We start from the raw sequence: 17,421 nt of genomic DNA, 5'->3' as shown, positions 1-17,421 counted from the left end.
CTCGTGGCTGTGAGACTAAAGAGGTCCGCCGCTCGGAAAGTTCAGGAAAACTGGTCATCAGGAACATCAAGCAGGAACGTTAGTACTTTTAGAATACCAGGATCAGGAATATGGTGTTTTTTTATTTAATTTTCATGTCTTTCTGACAATTTATCTTCATATTTCTTTTGTTTTTTTTTATATTTCTTGATTTATATTCTTAAATCACATCAAAGTAGCTCAAACATTTTTAAAGCTAATAAAAATTCATCATTATTTGTTCATTACAAGCATAAATAATGAGGGTAAAATGATAAAAAGAAATGGAGAAACGTAAAATAAAATCTTTATTTTGCTTAAATGATTAATAACAACATGTGATACATGTGCTAATTTTTAACCTTTACAGAGTTTTGTTTGTTTGTTTACATAAAGACTAAATAAATGGGATGAATGGGATTGGCTAACACCCAACATGGAGCGATGACCCTTTAGCTTCTTGCCGTCTCCATGGTAATGACTGTTTTGTGAACTCAATAGTTTAAATAAACATCAGAAATGAATCAACACAACAAAACGCATGAGCTTGAAGACCTTTTTTCAAACATATTCAGAAGACATGAAAAGATTGACAGAAAAGATAAGTTGAACTTTGTTCATTTTACTGATCAGCGTTTGATTTATTTCCTACTATCAAAAGCATAGAAACACACTGACTTTATTTTCTGAAGAGATCATTAAAACTCATGATTTAGTAAACATGCGGAAAATATATTAAAGCATTTAGTCAGTAAAATTTTGACATAAAAATTAACCAATCGAGGGAAAAAAATTAAATTTTGATACTTTGATACAAATGTCGCTTTAAAGCTTCTAAAAATCGCCGTTTACCAACACATTTTAAGAAGGGACAACACAATTAAGGCTATATCTAAATCCCTTCCCTACTCACTATATAGTGCGTTTGCCATATGTTATAGGGCTGCTCAATCTACTATTCCAAAATCGAGTGCACTAGAAATTTCCCAGAAGTCTTTGCGAAAAACTAGCGTACATCGTACAACTAAAATAAACTAAAATATATCACTGAAAAATAATCAAAAATTTAAGTAAATGATCAGTTTTAATAATAAAATTAATTTAAATATTAGTTGGAATTTCTAACACTGAATTTGTTTTTATGATTATTAATTATTTGTGTGTTTTACTTACTAACAACAAACTTTTCTGAGGGCTGAGGTAATTTTTTATATATTTAATATACATTTTTAGCTCATTCTTCTGTTTTGTTTTATTTTATTTATCTTAACCTTTAATTATCCAGACAAAAGCGATTAAATAAAATTTTATTTTTAATTGTGGCCTGACAAAAGGCCAAACCTTTTGAGAAACGGAACAAACATTTTTAAAGAAAAAAAATTAGAATAAAATGGTAATAAAACAGACAAATTATTAAAATACAGAAAATTACAACATTATTAAAATAATAATAATAATAAAGCTAAGTTACAGCAACATTTTTTATTTTAAATAATCATTAGGATTCGTTTGTAAAAACTATACTTGAATAAAAGTGTCTTTTCTAAGAATTTCTTTTTAAATTTTGTAAATTTGGGTGAGAATAAAGAACCTTAAAGAGTAACTAAACCCTAAATTGACTTTTTTTTGCCTCTTGATCTCTATAAATGAGGCTTTAAAAGTGCTGTCTGTTGGCCTTTACCAAATTGTTAACAAATTAAAATAAACTTTTAATGTTTAATTCTTGAAAATGTTGTCAAAACCCGTCTGTTTGTTGCGCCCTACAGGTTGAATCGAGGTATTACAGTTGATCTTTGCGATTGGTCAAACCATTGAAGTCATTTCAGAAGTCCCACATCATGATCTGCAGCTCCAGTAAAGGTAGCATTCCTGCCCCCAAGCCCCACCCCTCTGACTGGATTTTCAAATTTAGGCTGTGGGCGGAGTCAGCCTCCAACTTCCTGGTTTGGTTACCCTTTAAGGAGTTTGATGTAGGAACTGTTAACAGAATCCGGTTTGTAGAATGGCAAAAACTGGCTCAAAAAAGAGAAGAAACACCAAATTTAATGTAAATTAACATCAATTGGCGAATTTTAATAAGGAAGTCCAATTCAGTGGAGAGTATAGGGGGCATTTGTAAAAAATTGAATAGTAAAATGATCAAATTAAATGTTTGGAAGTCAGAATGAAGTTTAAGCTATGTTAGTTTTCAAGTTTTCACATTTTTTTTTCTTGGGCCCCCTTCCTGCCCCGAGCCCCTAAAACTGTTAGAAACGCCCCTGCACGTTCCTTGCTACAAATAAGCCATAATTAGCAGTAAAACTTCAAAAATATCCACATTATATTCCATTTTTTTCATTTAAGTTTTTTAAACTCCATCTTGAATGACGCTAAAGACCTTCTGGTTGCTGGTTTGATTCCTGCAAGCGGCCTAAACCCAGCGCTGTATCACCCCTCCTCCTCCTCCTCCTCCTCCTCCTCCTCAGGCCTGGGAGGCATCTCAAAGTGCAGTCATTAGGAAGCCACTTATGTAGGTGTTCTTGCAAGAAATCTTGTCAGGCAGATACCTGCCACCTCATTAGCCGGCCCCCACACGCACTCGCTCAGCGGGAGGGGGCACATTTTGAGAGTGTGCTAATAATGACCTGAGGCTCAACCTGCTGTCGCAAACACTAACTTGTGACTCGCCGCCTTTGTTCGGCCTGTAACATCTGGCTCTGACCGAAGGCTGCGCGTGTGTTCAAGCTGATCGGATGTGTGTGTGTTGAGGCGAGCGTGGCAAGGGCTAAGGCGCGAGGAGTTGATCATCGCCGTGGAAACCTCTGAGGGAAAAAGGCCTGGAAGCCCCTTCTGTCAGCTGGGCTCGGCGACGCTTCCTCTCGACTGCCTTCACACACACACGCAGAGTCCCTCCGGAGCACCAGATTAAGGCCTGACTGAGTGTGAGCAGAACAATACCCCTGTGTGTGTTTGTGGAGCCGTGGTTAATTGTGTTCATTTGCTGCTCAAGTTGAGATGGACACTGTCAGAGTGTGTGTGTGTGACAACAAGAGAGGATGATGACGGCGAGGACACATGAGCAAATGTGTTTGTTTGCAAGGGAATGAGGAGAGCGATGTGAGGCCATGCAGGTAATCCTAATTACCTGAAACGTGGAAGTGTTCATTTGTGAGCATTTAAGAGGGCGGCGCATTACACACCAAGATGCACTCGCTCCACGCGCACGTGTTCGCCGGCGTCTCGTATGAATTCACGGCTCACCTTTTCTTTTACTAACTGATCCAACGTTTCACTTTTTACAGCATTTTTCTAATTATACTCATGGATTAAAAACTGTTTTATTTACTTTATACATTTTTTACAAATACTTGTGTTTCTTAGATGTGCAAGAAATCAAGGATTGCAAAAATAAAAGGCAGCAGGACTCCGCCTACTTTTGTCAAATAAATTAATAAGTAATCCTAATCTAAACGATAATATCATAGAAAACATCAAAAACATGTATAAATAAATAAAGGAATAACAACTTTTTTTACTAAAACTTTTACTAAAACTACTAAATGTTGCAGTTCTTTAAGTCACCACTAGGGGCTTAGGGAGAAAGCTCCCATTCATTTTTAGACAAATCAGTGGAATTTTACACTAAAAAATATGGTTTGTTTACCAATTTATGTTGATTTTTATTTTATTTTTTATTCTTCAAATGAAAAAAAAAAATTGTTGATGAAACTCAAATTTGTAAATTGACACATCGACGCACCTATACGTTTGTTTACATAGAGTTTTCATTAAAAGTGGTCACTATAAACGCGCATATCCGAACCCGGTGTGAAAAAATAATTTTGTAGTAAAATGAAAAACACGCCAAAATATAAGTTAATAATCACTTTTCATGTTAGATGTGCCCTGCGACGGACTGGCGACCTGTCCAGGGTGTACCCCGCCTTCGCCCTTCAGTAGCCGGGATAGGCTCCGGCACCCCCGCGACCCCGAAAGGGAAGAAGCGGTCAAGAAAATGGATATTAGATGTGAAATATTAGTTGGAATTTCTAACACTAAATGAGTTTTGTTGCTAAGTTCACGTCTTTTATTTATGTTTGTGTTTTCCTTACATACAGATACATTCATTTAAAATCTTAGGTCATTTAAAATCTATATTTTAAAGGTTTTAAGAGTTTTAGGTCATTCTGTTGAAAGTCAGAATATAGAACAAGTTATAATGTGTCATTAAATCTGGGATCAAATTTTACTAGTAATGCACATTATTACAAACACTTCTCCAGGCCCCCTTTTTGCCCCAAGCCCCTAAAACTATTAGAAGCACCCCTGCATATCATGGAACAAAAATAACTGTAAGACATTTTATATTATTCGAAAAATGTTTGTACTTGTTTTTCTTAGTTTTACAAGAAATCAAGGACAAGAAAAGAAAAAAAAACTAAACTAAATGAGGGAGCCAGACTCCGCCTACTTTTTTGAAACAAAATAAGGAATTCTAATATGACTGATGATATCACTGAAACTATAGAAATTAGAAACCTGGAAATTCTGAATGACTAAATGCTCACTAGAAGTGAAAAGTTCTAAATGTTGCAGTTCCTTAACTCACCACTAGGGGTTGGCTTAGAAAGGTAACTCCCATCTTAAGTAAAAAGTGGAACTTTGCACCAAAAATAAAGTTTGTTTACAAATTTATTTTTGAAGTTTATTAATTTGTTATTTATTTTTTTTAAAAGAAAAATAATCTGCTTTTTAAAAATTTTGTTTAAGCTAAAACTTTTGAATTGTCCCAACAAAATTTACTTGACTCTCCATTCTGCTACCACTAGATTTACTCCATCAAGATGATTCTGTGACACAGGAAGTCTTTTATTTTGAAAGGAAGTCCAGTGAACCTCTGTTAAACGTTATAAGCTGGTCTTTTTTAAAAAAAAAAAAAACGATTTTCTCTTAAAGTTTGTTTTATTTATGCCAAAAAATAACAGCATGTCTATATTTTTCATAAAAATAGTAATAGCATAAACACAAAGTCTTGTTTTTTTACAGGATGTGTGGCTCCCACTGGGTTAGAGGAAGAATCAGCACCATGGACAGATCCACAAGGAACTAAACTAGATGGAATCATCATGTAATTTAATAATAAAATTCATAAAATCTAAAATAAAAAAAATCATAAAATCTTGAATCACCTATTCTTACTTTTTGATTAAACTGTTGTATTTGTTTTGCCTTTTTTGTTCTATCTGCTTTCCTGCATAGTAGTTAATATCCTTTGTAGCTTTGTTTTAACCTATCCATGAATTATGACTTTGATAAAAGAAAATAACTATATATGAAAATACTGAGAAAATGTAAATGTTAACTTTAAAAATCATGAAGATATTAATGTTGAAAACATTGACATGTGAAGACATTTTGAAGATAATTTAATCAAATTACTGGAATTCAAAGAAATGATCATTGTGTAGAGATAGGGGTTATTTCTGTTAAATATAAAGTTATTATTTTAGTACTTACTGATAAAAAAACACAACAGAAGATTCGCATAGAGCAGCAGCAGAACACATACTGAAATATAGCATTCATGCTAATGCTAAAACATAGCAATCAAGCTAAATACTGGAGCTCTGTTCCCAGAATCCACTGTGATCATCATTTGTCAATCATAAAGCTGCGCTCCTTCATTAAGCAAGTTAAACACTTAAAAAAAAATTCTACAAAATCACTTCCCCCAGAGTTGTCATGGATCAAATATGCAGCTATTTATTAAATAAAAACTTCAGGGACTCAGCATTAAAGCAGTTTGAGAGCTGAAAATGACGATTTCAACACACTGTTCAGTTGTGGTACTGCAACGTTTTGTTACTTCCTGGTTTGTTTTAGCCACACCCCCTGCACGCCAGAGTTACTGCTTGGCAAAAACAAAGTGATACCGCTACAACAAACATTACTGTGACTACTCCCAACTCTGTAAGTAATACGAAAAAAAAGTCCCACATCGCTAAACGTTAGCTAGGTAGGAAGTGTTAGCCGTGTTAGCATATTTACAACACCTGCCACTCCAACCTCATTTTTCATTTGTAGAAAAACAGACTGATACCACTACGACAAACAGTACTGTGACTATGCTAACTCCAAACCTCTTTAGTACCATGTAAAAAAGCACAGTCCGACACCGCTACATGTTAGCCTTGTTAGCATATTGACAATACTTGTAAATCCCAACCTTGTTTGCTACACTTACAAAAACAGACTAATGCCGCTGCAACAAGCTTTACTGAGACTATGCTAACTCCCAACCCTTTAGGTAATGCGTAAAAAAAACACAGTCCAACATTGGTAAACGTTAGCTAGGTTAGAGGTGTTAGCTGTGTTAGCATTTTAACAATACCTGCCACTCCAACCTCGTTTGCAACACATGAAGAAACAAACCGATGCCGCTAAAACAAACGCTACTGTGACTACACTAACTCCCAATCTTGTTGGTTACAGGTAAATAAACACAGTCTGCCAATGCTACATGTTAGCCGTGTTAGCATATTTACAATAGCTGTAACTTAAAACCCTGTTGGCAACACATACAAAAGACTGATGCCGCTACAATAAACATTACTGTGACAACGCTAACTTCCAACCTTGTTAGTAACACGTACAAAAAACAGTCGAAAATAGCGACATGTTAGCTAGCTTAGAAGTATTAGCATATTTACCATACCTGTAACTCCAACCTTGTTTGCAACGCACACAAAAACAGACCAAAACAAACATTAGTGTGACTGCGCTAACTCCCAATCTTGTTGGTTACATGTAAAAAAGCACAGTCACACACCGCTACATGTTAGCCGTGTTAGCATATTTACAATAGCTGGAACTTAAAAGCCTGTTGGCAACCAAACATTTTGAGACAGCGCCATTTTCTCCTCAAAATTGCTTCAACCTCAGTAATCACAAGCTGATTTATACATATATAAAGCTTGCTGTACTTTTTGAAAAAAAAAGAAAAAAAAAGAAAAAGATATTGTGTATATTCTTATTCTGATTTGTGTTTCTGTAGAGAAATGCTCCTTTCGCTTGTGGCCAGGTATGAATTTCCACATGTGAGTTGAGGGGCCGACCTGAAGCCTTGTGTTACCCTCCTTCATGGGGGAATGGGGCGTAGCTGTTAGTCTTTAAAAAACGAACAAAAGAGGTCAATTGTTGGTACAGTCGTCCCAGCGAGGCGAAACATGAAACAGCGCAAAATCAATGGCAAATAATGTCACGCTAGAAGGTCATACCTGGACCTTTGGCTTTTGTCAATACGCGCACGCGCCTGCGCGCACACCCCACCACCACGACAAAATAACAACACCCGTGCAGCCATCGGACACCTTTCTAACATTTCTAATGATAAAACGACACGCACACACGCAAAGTTCAACAATAAACTTGCACTTTGCCGCTCTGGGCCACCCTCACATGTACGCTCCGCAGGCTACTGAGCAGTATTAAACCTCCCTGCTTGGCCACGCCGCGGTTTCCCTGACACTAAGTGTCCCTTTCTCCTCCCCGCCCGGCGTGAGCGAAGAAGAAAATAAACAACTAAAGAGACAAACAGCAAGAACCACTTAAGGCCACTTAAAGCCAAGGCTCCTTCCCACAGCGAAGCACTTCCCTAGGGCTACTGATGTCCTCCTGCCACGGTGGGAGACGGAAGGAGCAAAAAAAAAAAAAAAAATGAAACTGAGAAGAAGCCTGGAAAAGGAGACGCTAGGAGAGAAGACATAAAAAAAAAGTTTTTCAAGATTGGAAAAAATTAAAATCTAGAAGGGAGGGTTATTTTTTTTCTGGAAAGTGAGGAAGCTACTTGCAGGGAGGAGCAGGTGCAGCCTTACTGATGAGTTAAGACACTAACCGATGCATGCTGGGTAAAAAAATAAATAATATTAAAAAAAATCTGCAAAAATGTGAGTTTTTTATATTGCAAAATGAAGTTTTATCAATATAAATTCTCCAATTTTTAAGTCTTTTTCCCTCTTTTTTTAATATATGCACTCAACCTCTCCATTTTGCCTCCCCTCGCCTCCTTGCGCTCCCTTCCCTCTTGTCGTCCCCCCCTGACTGCGATCCCAAAGGTCACTTTTCCCCCGAGAGTCCTGTTTTCCTGAACCGCTCCCCTCTTTTTGACATTCACCTACTTGGAGGTGGAGAGCGACAGAAAGCGGAAGACTACTTTTTTTTTTCTCTTCTGGCCTTTGAGGTGATTTGATTAAAAAAAAAAAAAAAGAGCTTTTAACACTCAAAATCCCTTAAAACTTAGCTGCCTCTTTTGTTTTTCTGATGTTCAACATTAAAAAAACAAACATAAAAGATTACAGTTCTGTACATTCATCTTAAGATCATGCAAACTCTATTCATCCATTAAACTCCTTTAAACAACTCTTGCAGATATATGGAAACTAATTTAGGTTTATTATTATCGGAAATACAAAAATACACCAAATTCCAATATATTAGTGATGAAACACACAGCGTCTGTGCTGTTAACATGCACGCCCTGATTGGCACTTCCACCCCGAACGGTGTGTTATGTTGAGCGTGATGCATGCTGATGGTGACCCAGACTCCCACAGGGCCTCACGCCCCTCAGGCCGTCCCCTCCCAGGGTTAAAGGCAGCAGGATGGGGTCAAACAGACAAATCTGCACCCTTTGCTCCCCTGAAGGCCTGCCCACGGTCATTAGTATCCTTTACCAGGGGCCGCAAACTTAAAATGTGCCTTTTTTAGTGTCCTGGCTTCAAGTTTTGTGATGGAGGAACAATCAAACTAATCAATAAAGCAGAAAAATGCACTAATAGTTGAGTGAAAGTGTTCTGATAAGGCTGTTGAAGGTATGTTGAAGTCCACACGCAGACTCTCACACCTGACAGCGGATCAGGCTTCCTGCAGCTTGCGACAGAGGTCCTTACTTCAAACAGACATTCTCAGAGGAGATGACCTTCTGGGAGACGGTGGGGTGCACCAGCACGTGTGTCTTTGGACGCTTTTACATGTGCACCAACCCCATTTCTAAGAAGTATCGACGCCTGCTTTTGAATGAATTTGGGTTCGTTTGAATTTTAGTTTTTGAATATTTTTTGTTTATCAGTCTAGATACTCAGTAAAAAAGAAAAAGAATAAGCCCCTGAGAGCATGATTCAACCTCTCCCATGCCTTGCTTTATGCAAACTGTTTTAAAATCATGTGACTTCCCTGTTTTTGGAGAACAAAATTAATCAATTTTGCACAAAAGATGCATTTTTGCTCACTTTTTTGAGTGGAACCCTACACTCACAGGGTTGATTTAAACTGCAGACTAAGTAAAGTTGCTTTAACCTTTTAACACCACAAATGTGACCATTGATGCCTAATATAACTAGATAACAAACATACAGTAACACGATCAACCTTAAACATCCGATTTTGACGAGGAGAAAAGCACCTTTGAATATTGGTAGAGTTGATTAACTTTACGTTGTTAAAGTGTTGCAACAACTTCTGTATGATATACAGCACTTTACAGAATTAATGTGTACAAACTTCACATTAGTAAAGTGTTGCATATCGGAGTTACACCGATTTTTAACACTTAACGTTAGTAAAGTGTTGCAAACCAGCTTTGCACCGATTTACAATACTTTATGCTGGTAATTCACCAACATTTTTCAGCAAAGTATTGCATAGCGAACTTACACCAAATATGCAACACTTTACATTGGTGAAATTTACTTATTTTACATTAGTAAAATTTTGTATATCAGCTTTGCACCAAAATATAACACTTTATGTTGGTAAGGTTAACAAACTCTATCAGTGTAAAGTGTTGTATCATGGCTTTGCACTGATTTACAACACTTTACTAATGTAAATTTTATTGATTTTGTGTTCGTAAAGTGCTACCGTACGTGACAGATTTACAGAGATGTGCATTACAATAGTAATGTTGACTAACTTTGCGTTAAACATTTGCGAAATGGCTTTGCACCGATACGCAACACTTTACGCTAGTAAAGTTGACTAAATGTACGTTAGTAAAGTGTTACATAATGGCTTTCCGCAGATATTCAACACTTTACTAATGTACAGTTTACTAACTTTACGCTCATAAAATGTTGTGTAATGGCTTTGCACCGATATACAACACTTTACGCTACTGATGTTGACTACGTTAATAATGTTGACTAACTTTGTTTTATAAGTATTACGTAATGGCTTTGCACCAATAATCAACACTTTACCGTTCTTTATAGTCTGTTTAGTTTTTACCTATTGTGCATATTTTATGACTCCATCTGTGCATCTGTAAAAACTACAGGCATGAAGCCCAATGAGGCAAATTGAATTTGTGATATTGGGCTATATAAATAAAATTGAATTGAATTGAATTGAATTTACTATTGTAAAGTTTACAAACATTATGTTCATAAAATGTTTCTTAATGGTTTTGCACCCATATGCAACACTTCACTAACGTATGCGTAAAGTTTACTCAAATTATGTTCATAAAATGTTTCTTTTTATGTTCATAAAATATTGCGTAATGATTTTTCACCAATATGCAATACTTTACTAACGTAAAGTTTACAAACATTATGTTCATAACTTTTTTTTTGTACATTCATAAGTTGTTGTGTAATAGTTTTCCACCAATATGGCACACTTTACAGTACTGAATTTGACTAATTTTATGTTTATAAAGTGTTGTTTAGTGGCTTTGCAAACCGCACTTTACACTTTACGCTAGCAAAGTTGACAACATTTATTTTCACAAAGTGTTGCATAACGGCTTTGCACCAGTATGCAACACTCTTTGCTAACAAAGTAAACTAACTTTTTCACATTCGTAAGTGTTGCATAATGGCTTTGAACCAATATGCAACACTTTACGTCACTAAAGTTTACTAATTTTATGTTTGTAAAGTGTTGTTTACTGGCTTTGCACAATATGCAATACTTCACACTAATGAAGTTAACTAACTTTTCACATTCGTAAAGTGTTGCATAATGGCTTTGAACCAATATGCAACACTTTACATTACTTAAGTTGACTAATTTTATGTTTGTAAAGTGTTGTTTACTGGCTTTGCACCAATATGCAACACTTTACGCTAATTAAGTTAGCTAACTTTTTCACAATTGTACATTTTTGCATAATGGCTTTGCACCGACATGCAACACCTCACTTTATTAAAGTTTACGTCAGTAATGTGTTGCATAAAACAAACAAAAAAAAAACAGCCAATCCCACTAGATTTAGGATTATAATGAAATTATTAGCACCTCGTCTACATCCTGATTTCCCATCATATTTTTCAAACTTCTTAGTGAGTCAGACTAAGGATTTGCGGTATTGGATGTTCTTTCTTTAGTCCCTTGTTGGTCCATAGAGAGACAATAAAGTTGGTTCTGTCTTTGCAGTTTGTTGGTTTCACATATTAGGGTTTCTAAAGGTAGAAGTTCTGAGAAAGAGCAGTCAGATCCTCCTGATTCATCTTTGTCACCCACACAAACAAAATCCTTTCCCACCAAACAGATGCAGGCCTAACTGTTATGAATGGGCTCCCAGACGAGCCAAAGCAAATTTTTTACGGCCGGTAATGTCGTTTTAATCGCAACATCAGGAGCAGCAGGCCGGCCCATCTGTCTGAAAGAGACAGAGACGTGATGTAGTTGAGCAGGGGAAAGGAAGGGAAGGTGGAATTAGAGACATGAGTTGGGAGAGGGAGGGGGGCGGGATCAAATGCCAGGTGAGGAATATAGAAAGAGCCAGAGGAAAGAAGATTGAGTCGTCACTGTATCCTTGGCTGCTCTCTATTTGGTCCTTGGCTTTTGCCACCGATGTGTCAGGAGTGTCAGCTGTGGCCGGCTAACAACCGTCAAACTCAGCAGCCCATTATCTGGAGAGTGGCAGCTGGCCCATACCTGCGAGGTGTGCTTGTGATTCAGAGCGTGGCAGCTGTGTTATACCTGCAAGCGTCTTCGGGACACTCCTCTCATCTGTTTTGGAGCAGAAGTGGGGGGACTGTGGGGCAGATGAAGGGCGAATCTCATATCTTCCGTCTCCCTCTCGTCTTTTTCACTCTCGCCACCTTCCCGTGTTTGCGGAAGGGCAGCTTTCCTGCCGTTTCCTTTGAGGAAAGATTGAGGAAATAGTGCCAGAGGCTATGCAAAGTTGCATTTTACTCATTTTCCATTAGAAATAACAGACACTGGATAAAAGCATGCTTGATGCAAAAAGGAGGGATCTCTATTTTTCAGGTGCTAAATTTGTACATTTACTCTGTGAATAGTTATCATTTCTAGTGCACTTGGGCTCCAAGCCCACTAGTCTAGTTTGATAGAGTCTGGTCTTAAGGCCAAAATAAACAATTAAATATATTGTTTAATTTACTGTATTTTTCATTCTATGAGGCGTACTTAAAAGCCTATTTAATAAAAAAAAATTAAGAGTGTGCCTTATAATGTAGAGCGCCTTTTATATGGATGAATTCTGGTTGAGAAATTTTTAGAACTACTTTCAAAATTTTATCGACAAATTGCCAACATCTTTGCGTGTTATTCCAAATATGCTAACATGTATAGCTTTAGATTTTTCATTTTAATGTGTTACTAGTGAGTTTGGGAGTTAGCGTTGGCACAGTTGCATTTTTTGTAGCAGTATTTTTTATGAGTTGCAAACAAGGTTGGCAACTAAAGGTATTGTGAATATGCTAACGTGGCTAACATGTATCTAACACGTGGTACTTGAAACGTTGGGTGTTAGCTTAGTCACAGTGATGTTTGTTTTAGTGGTATCAGTCTGTTTTTTCATGTTGGAAACATATATTACCTGTATTGTGGATAAGCTAACATGTAGCGGTGTCGAGGTTTTTTTTTTTTTTTTATGTGTCACCTCTGAGGTTGGGATTTAGCATAGGCACAGTAACATTTTTCATTTTTTGTAGTGTTATCACTATTTTATTTTCTTTTTTTGAGTTCCAAAGAAGGTTGGGAGTTTAAGGTATTGTGAACATGCTAACGTGGCTAACATGTTGCGGTATTGAAGTGTGTTTTATTTGACGTGTAACTTACAAGTTAGCATAAGTCACTGTAACGTTTATTTTAGTGGTATCAGTATTTTTATGTTGCAAACAAAGTTGGAAGTTTCATATATTATGAAAACGCGACTAACACTCCTAAACTAGCTAACGTGTAGCGATATTGTTTTTTCAAATGTTACTTAGAAGGTGTGGAGTTAGGGTAGCTACAATAGTAACATCATTGTAAATTCTAACAATAGTAGTTTGTTGTACCAGTATCAACCTATTTTTTTATGTCTTGCAAACAAGGTTGAAAGTTACAGACATTGTGAATATGTTAACGCGGCTAACACTTTTAACATAGCTAACATGTAGCTTTGCTTTTTTTTTTTTCTAACTGTATTTATTCATATACAAACCAAGTTAGGGTGAGAAAACATTTGAAATGAAATTTAAAAAAGTAAAGTGTGCAAAAAAATTTGTAAAATAACAATAGTTTTTATATATTTTGATAATCTACTGATTGTTTCTTGTTTGAATTGTGTTTACTCATGTAGCACTGCTGGATTGTGGTGTTTTTTTTCTTTTCTTTTTTTTGTGTGTTTTACTTTCAGAGTTGGAAGTTAGCATAGTCACATCATGAATACGCTAACCCAGCTAACACTTCTAACCCAGCTAACACTTCTAACCTAGCTAACGTATAGCACGTTAAAAGTTCTAAAGTTATTGAGAAAGCAGTAAATAAAATCTCTGACTCTTTCTTTTCTCTCTTAATGCGCCTTACAGTTTGGTGCGCCTAAATACAGCATAAGTTCAAATATATTTATTTTATTTATTTATTTATTTATTTACTTTTCAGGGACAGTGCACATTAAACGCATTGTATGCAATGAGCCAGAATTAGCCCAGCGGCTATTTTTCATCCGTTGTCCCTGGACAGATGTTAAAATTGTCAACCTGAGAACAATCAATAAAAACAACATTTAAAATATCAATGTGAATAACAAAGAATATACAATAAAAATACAAGACAATTAGCTAAAATAAAGACCATTCATTAAAAGGGATACCTTGTACTTCAGTGGTCACTGTAGAGCTGAGAATATGGTATCTAAAAAAAGCTTTGTGTGGATCAAAAAACATTTTTTTCTAGTTTTGGCTTCAAAATATCGCTATATAGTGGTCAATCATTTCTCACACTTCCTAAAGATTGCTTGTGATATGTGAAATCTGTTAAGTAATACATTTTATTCAGTACAATTTTTCTAGTCACTTTCATACTTTTCTTTGTTGAAACCCTCAAATCTCAAACTTTTGTTGAAAAATAGGTCCAGTACTAAACAATACTGAAGACACAACATGCAGGAGATTGATTGACAATGGTCCATTTAGCCAATCAGGACGCAGAACACAATGTGTTGTTAAAAAAAATAAACAAATTAAAAAAGAAGAATACAAAATGACACTAACAAAAATGTGCGAAACAGCAAAAGTTATAGTGAAGAGATGCTGTTGCTGCCTTCTCCCATGAGCCTCCAGTGGTCAATTAGGAATCAGGCACATTTGATAATTCTTTTTAATTTACTCAGTGATTAAACTATTATCAACCAATCAGTGGAGCAGGTTTTTATAAAGTTTGACATTTAAAAAATGGGCTGTTAAAGTAAAGTGAAGCGTCATCAGCGTATATCTCGGTCGTCTGTCTTTGCGGTTTGTGACCAGAAGAAGTCTTTCTGCACTAGTGCACATCCGTCCATCCTTTCGAGTGGAAAAAGCGGCGCCCTCGCTCACGGATCTCCTCCTAACAAAAAACCGCACACACCTCCACTTACTTCCCACCTTCCAACCACACGCGTGCACACCACCGGCCACACCAGCGGAGGCCTCAGGGCTCGCCATCTGCTGCCCACCCAGCCACTCTGCCCCCCTCTCCACTGTACCCACCTCCCCAACATATGCAGCCCTTGCCCTGGGTAACGTGGCAGGGCCACTGGCCTTGCCCCGGCCAACGGAGGGGTGAAGCGGCACATATGTGGCACAGACGGTGTGCAAGAGTAAAAGTCGGTGGCGTTGGTGGTGGTGGGCACAGACATCTCTCAAGGTTTGGAGGGATTACTCCTTGAAGGGTCTATGCGCCCCCCAGGCTCAGTGACCACCAAGGTTGCAGCCTACGACGTGCCAGCGAGGCCTGAAGAGAAGAGAGACAGGAAATGAGAGGTTATGTGTGAGGGGGGGGATTGCTGGCATTGTCGCCACACACCTCCCTTTTGCACCTCCTTTTTTTTTTCATTTCGCATGTCTATCTTCTCTCTGTTAAATCTTGCCTCGGGGCATTTTCAAACCACAAAAGGCAGAGAGGGGGGGAAAAAATGAGTGAGGCACTTTTATCCTGCAGTCATCCCCTTCCATCCATCCACTCAACCCGAGGTCTTGTTGGGATCGGGCATGTGTCTGTTGGGAGCAAGACGAGCCGGCGTGACAGCCGCGGCGGACGTTTCGTTTCAACGCTACCGCTAATTACATTGAATATTCCAAAGTCCTCCATATTTCATGAAGGTTTGTTTGCCGCGCTTTTCCCTATTCTCTTTAGTCTTCCGACGCCTCTTTGCGCGTTCCAGGATGTCTGTGTCGGTGACAGCGTCAGGAAGAGTTGGGAATCCAACTGGGAATTTTGGCCAAAAATACCTGGAACGTTGACAGAGTACAGTGGTGGTAACTGTATTAGTTATTGGCAGGTTCCACAGACGTCTGAACAAGTTAAAGTTAAACAAAGTTTGGGTTTTAGGTTAATTAAAAAATGCAATTTTATCATGTAAGTGTAAAAAAGTTGAGTTTTTAAAGTTGGCTGCATGGTACTCTGGTGGTCAGAACTATGGCTTTGGTTAGTGGCTAAAGTAACAGATAGATGGACCTCAATAGATTACATTTTAAGAAGTTATTGTGTTTTCTTTTTTTTTTTCGTTTGTTTAAAAAAGCCTACTTAATAGGTCTCATCCACAATTGTTAGGCAAACTAACAAAAACTGGATCTTGTTATACCAAAATCCATTAACACTTAATTACAACCTAATATTTGGGACTAAATATCAGTATAAAACTGAGTAATCCCAGAAAATGTACATTTTTAGAAAGTATGTCACTAAATTAGAAATCAAGAGAAGAGAAAAACCCCCTTAAAGTCTCACTCCAATCATCTTTGGATCTACTTTGAAAGCTTCCCAGTGCTTTTTTTACTTAGAATTATGCAATTTTAAGCCAAATTCTAGGACATAGTTTCTGCAGCGCGGCAGTAGTTCATCAGTGAATCACCTCTGAGTTGTGGGTGGAGCAACTCCGCCCCCTTCCAGTTACTGAGAGCTCTCCAGCTAGCTTACAGCCCTCCATAGCCTCAAACTAACAAATTGGTGAGCAATATTGGAGCTAACCAGCCGTACAGTTCAGAGAAAGTTCCAGCTCGGACGAGGAAAACGAAGACGTACATGGATCTATTTGTCTGCATCAGAATGGGTAAGGAGCAGGGAGCTTGTGGCCCCACACAGCGTGTTTCAAACATCACAAATGACATTTTCTTGTATGTTCTTGATTCACAACCACGAGGATATACTCAAAAATGCAATTTGGAGCCCGATTTTACTCAATATATGTCCTCCGTCATCAGAAAACGGTCACAAGGACATGCTAAAAAAATTCTAATTCAAATAAATTTTGAGTTTACAATGTTTTCTTTTTAACTCTTTAACTGCCTACTCAACTGAATGGTGGGAAATGTTCAGGTAACATGTATTTACAAATATTGATTGTGTGTGTTACTCCCAGAGGTACGGAGCCCCTAAAGGAAAATTGAAGAAAAAAATTGAAATGACATTTTTTTTCCCAAAAATTGCAATGATTAAAAAAGAAGTGGTTAGTACTGAATACACACCAGATAATAACTGGTGTGAGTCGATTAGTAACCAGATCATTTGTTAAAATTTGATTTTAAAAAAACAGTTACTATCTGGTGTACTTGAGTACGACGGGGTATTAGGGCCACTTTATAAAGAAAATTTTATTTTTAAAATTACGACTTTAAATCTCATAAATTTGGAAGAAAAAAGTCTTAACTGCTAAATTACAAGAATAAAGTCATATATTTATAACTTTAAAAGTCATAGGCTAAATTTACAACTTTTAAAATTGTAAATTTATGAGGGAAAAAAAGTTGTAAATTTACGAGACTAAAACTCCTAATATTATTTGTTTTTTTTGTTTTGGTAGCCCTAATACTCCCGCTTACATCAGTTACTACCCAGATTTTTTTTTTCTTTAATATAAAAAAGAAAAAGTTCTGGTTGGTAAGCAGAACTTTTTTCTTACTTTAATTCTTTTATAGAGCCCCTAAGCATTTT

The 17,421-nt window shown here is 37.0% G+C and overlaps 2 long non-coding RNA genes across 3 annotated transcripts in view; both read left to right on the top strand.

Annotated features, from left to right (window-relative positions):
* The window catches only part of LOC118599796, a 234,434-nt gene that overhangs the window by 202,189 nt on the left and 14,824 nt on the right, over positions 1-17,421 (top strand). The gene's annotated exons all lie outside the window — the stretch shown is intronic.
* Positions 1,890-5,179, top strand: LOC118599800. Its single transcript, XR_004949310.1, has 2 exons — positions 1,890-2,939; positions 5,044-5,179. It is a non-coding gene; the product is annotated as an uncharacterized LOC118599800 (long non-coding RNA).

Source organism: Oryzias melastigma, linkage group LG2 (assembly GCF_002922805.2).
Source record: "Oryzias melastigma strain HK-1 linkage group LG2, ASM292280v2, whole genome shotgun sequence".
Classification (NCBI taxonomy): domain Eukaryota; kingdom Metazoa; phylum Chordata; class Actinopteri; order Beloniformes; family Adrianichthyidae; genus Oryzias; species Oryzias melastigma.
This window is presented reverse-complemented; position numbering and strand designations above follow the sequence as displayed.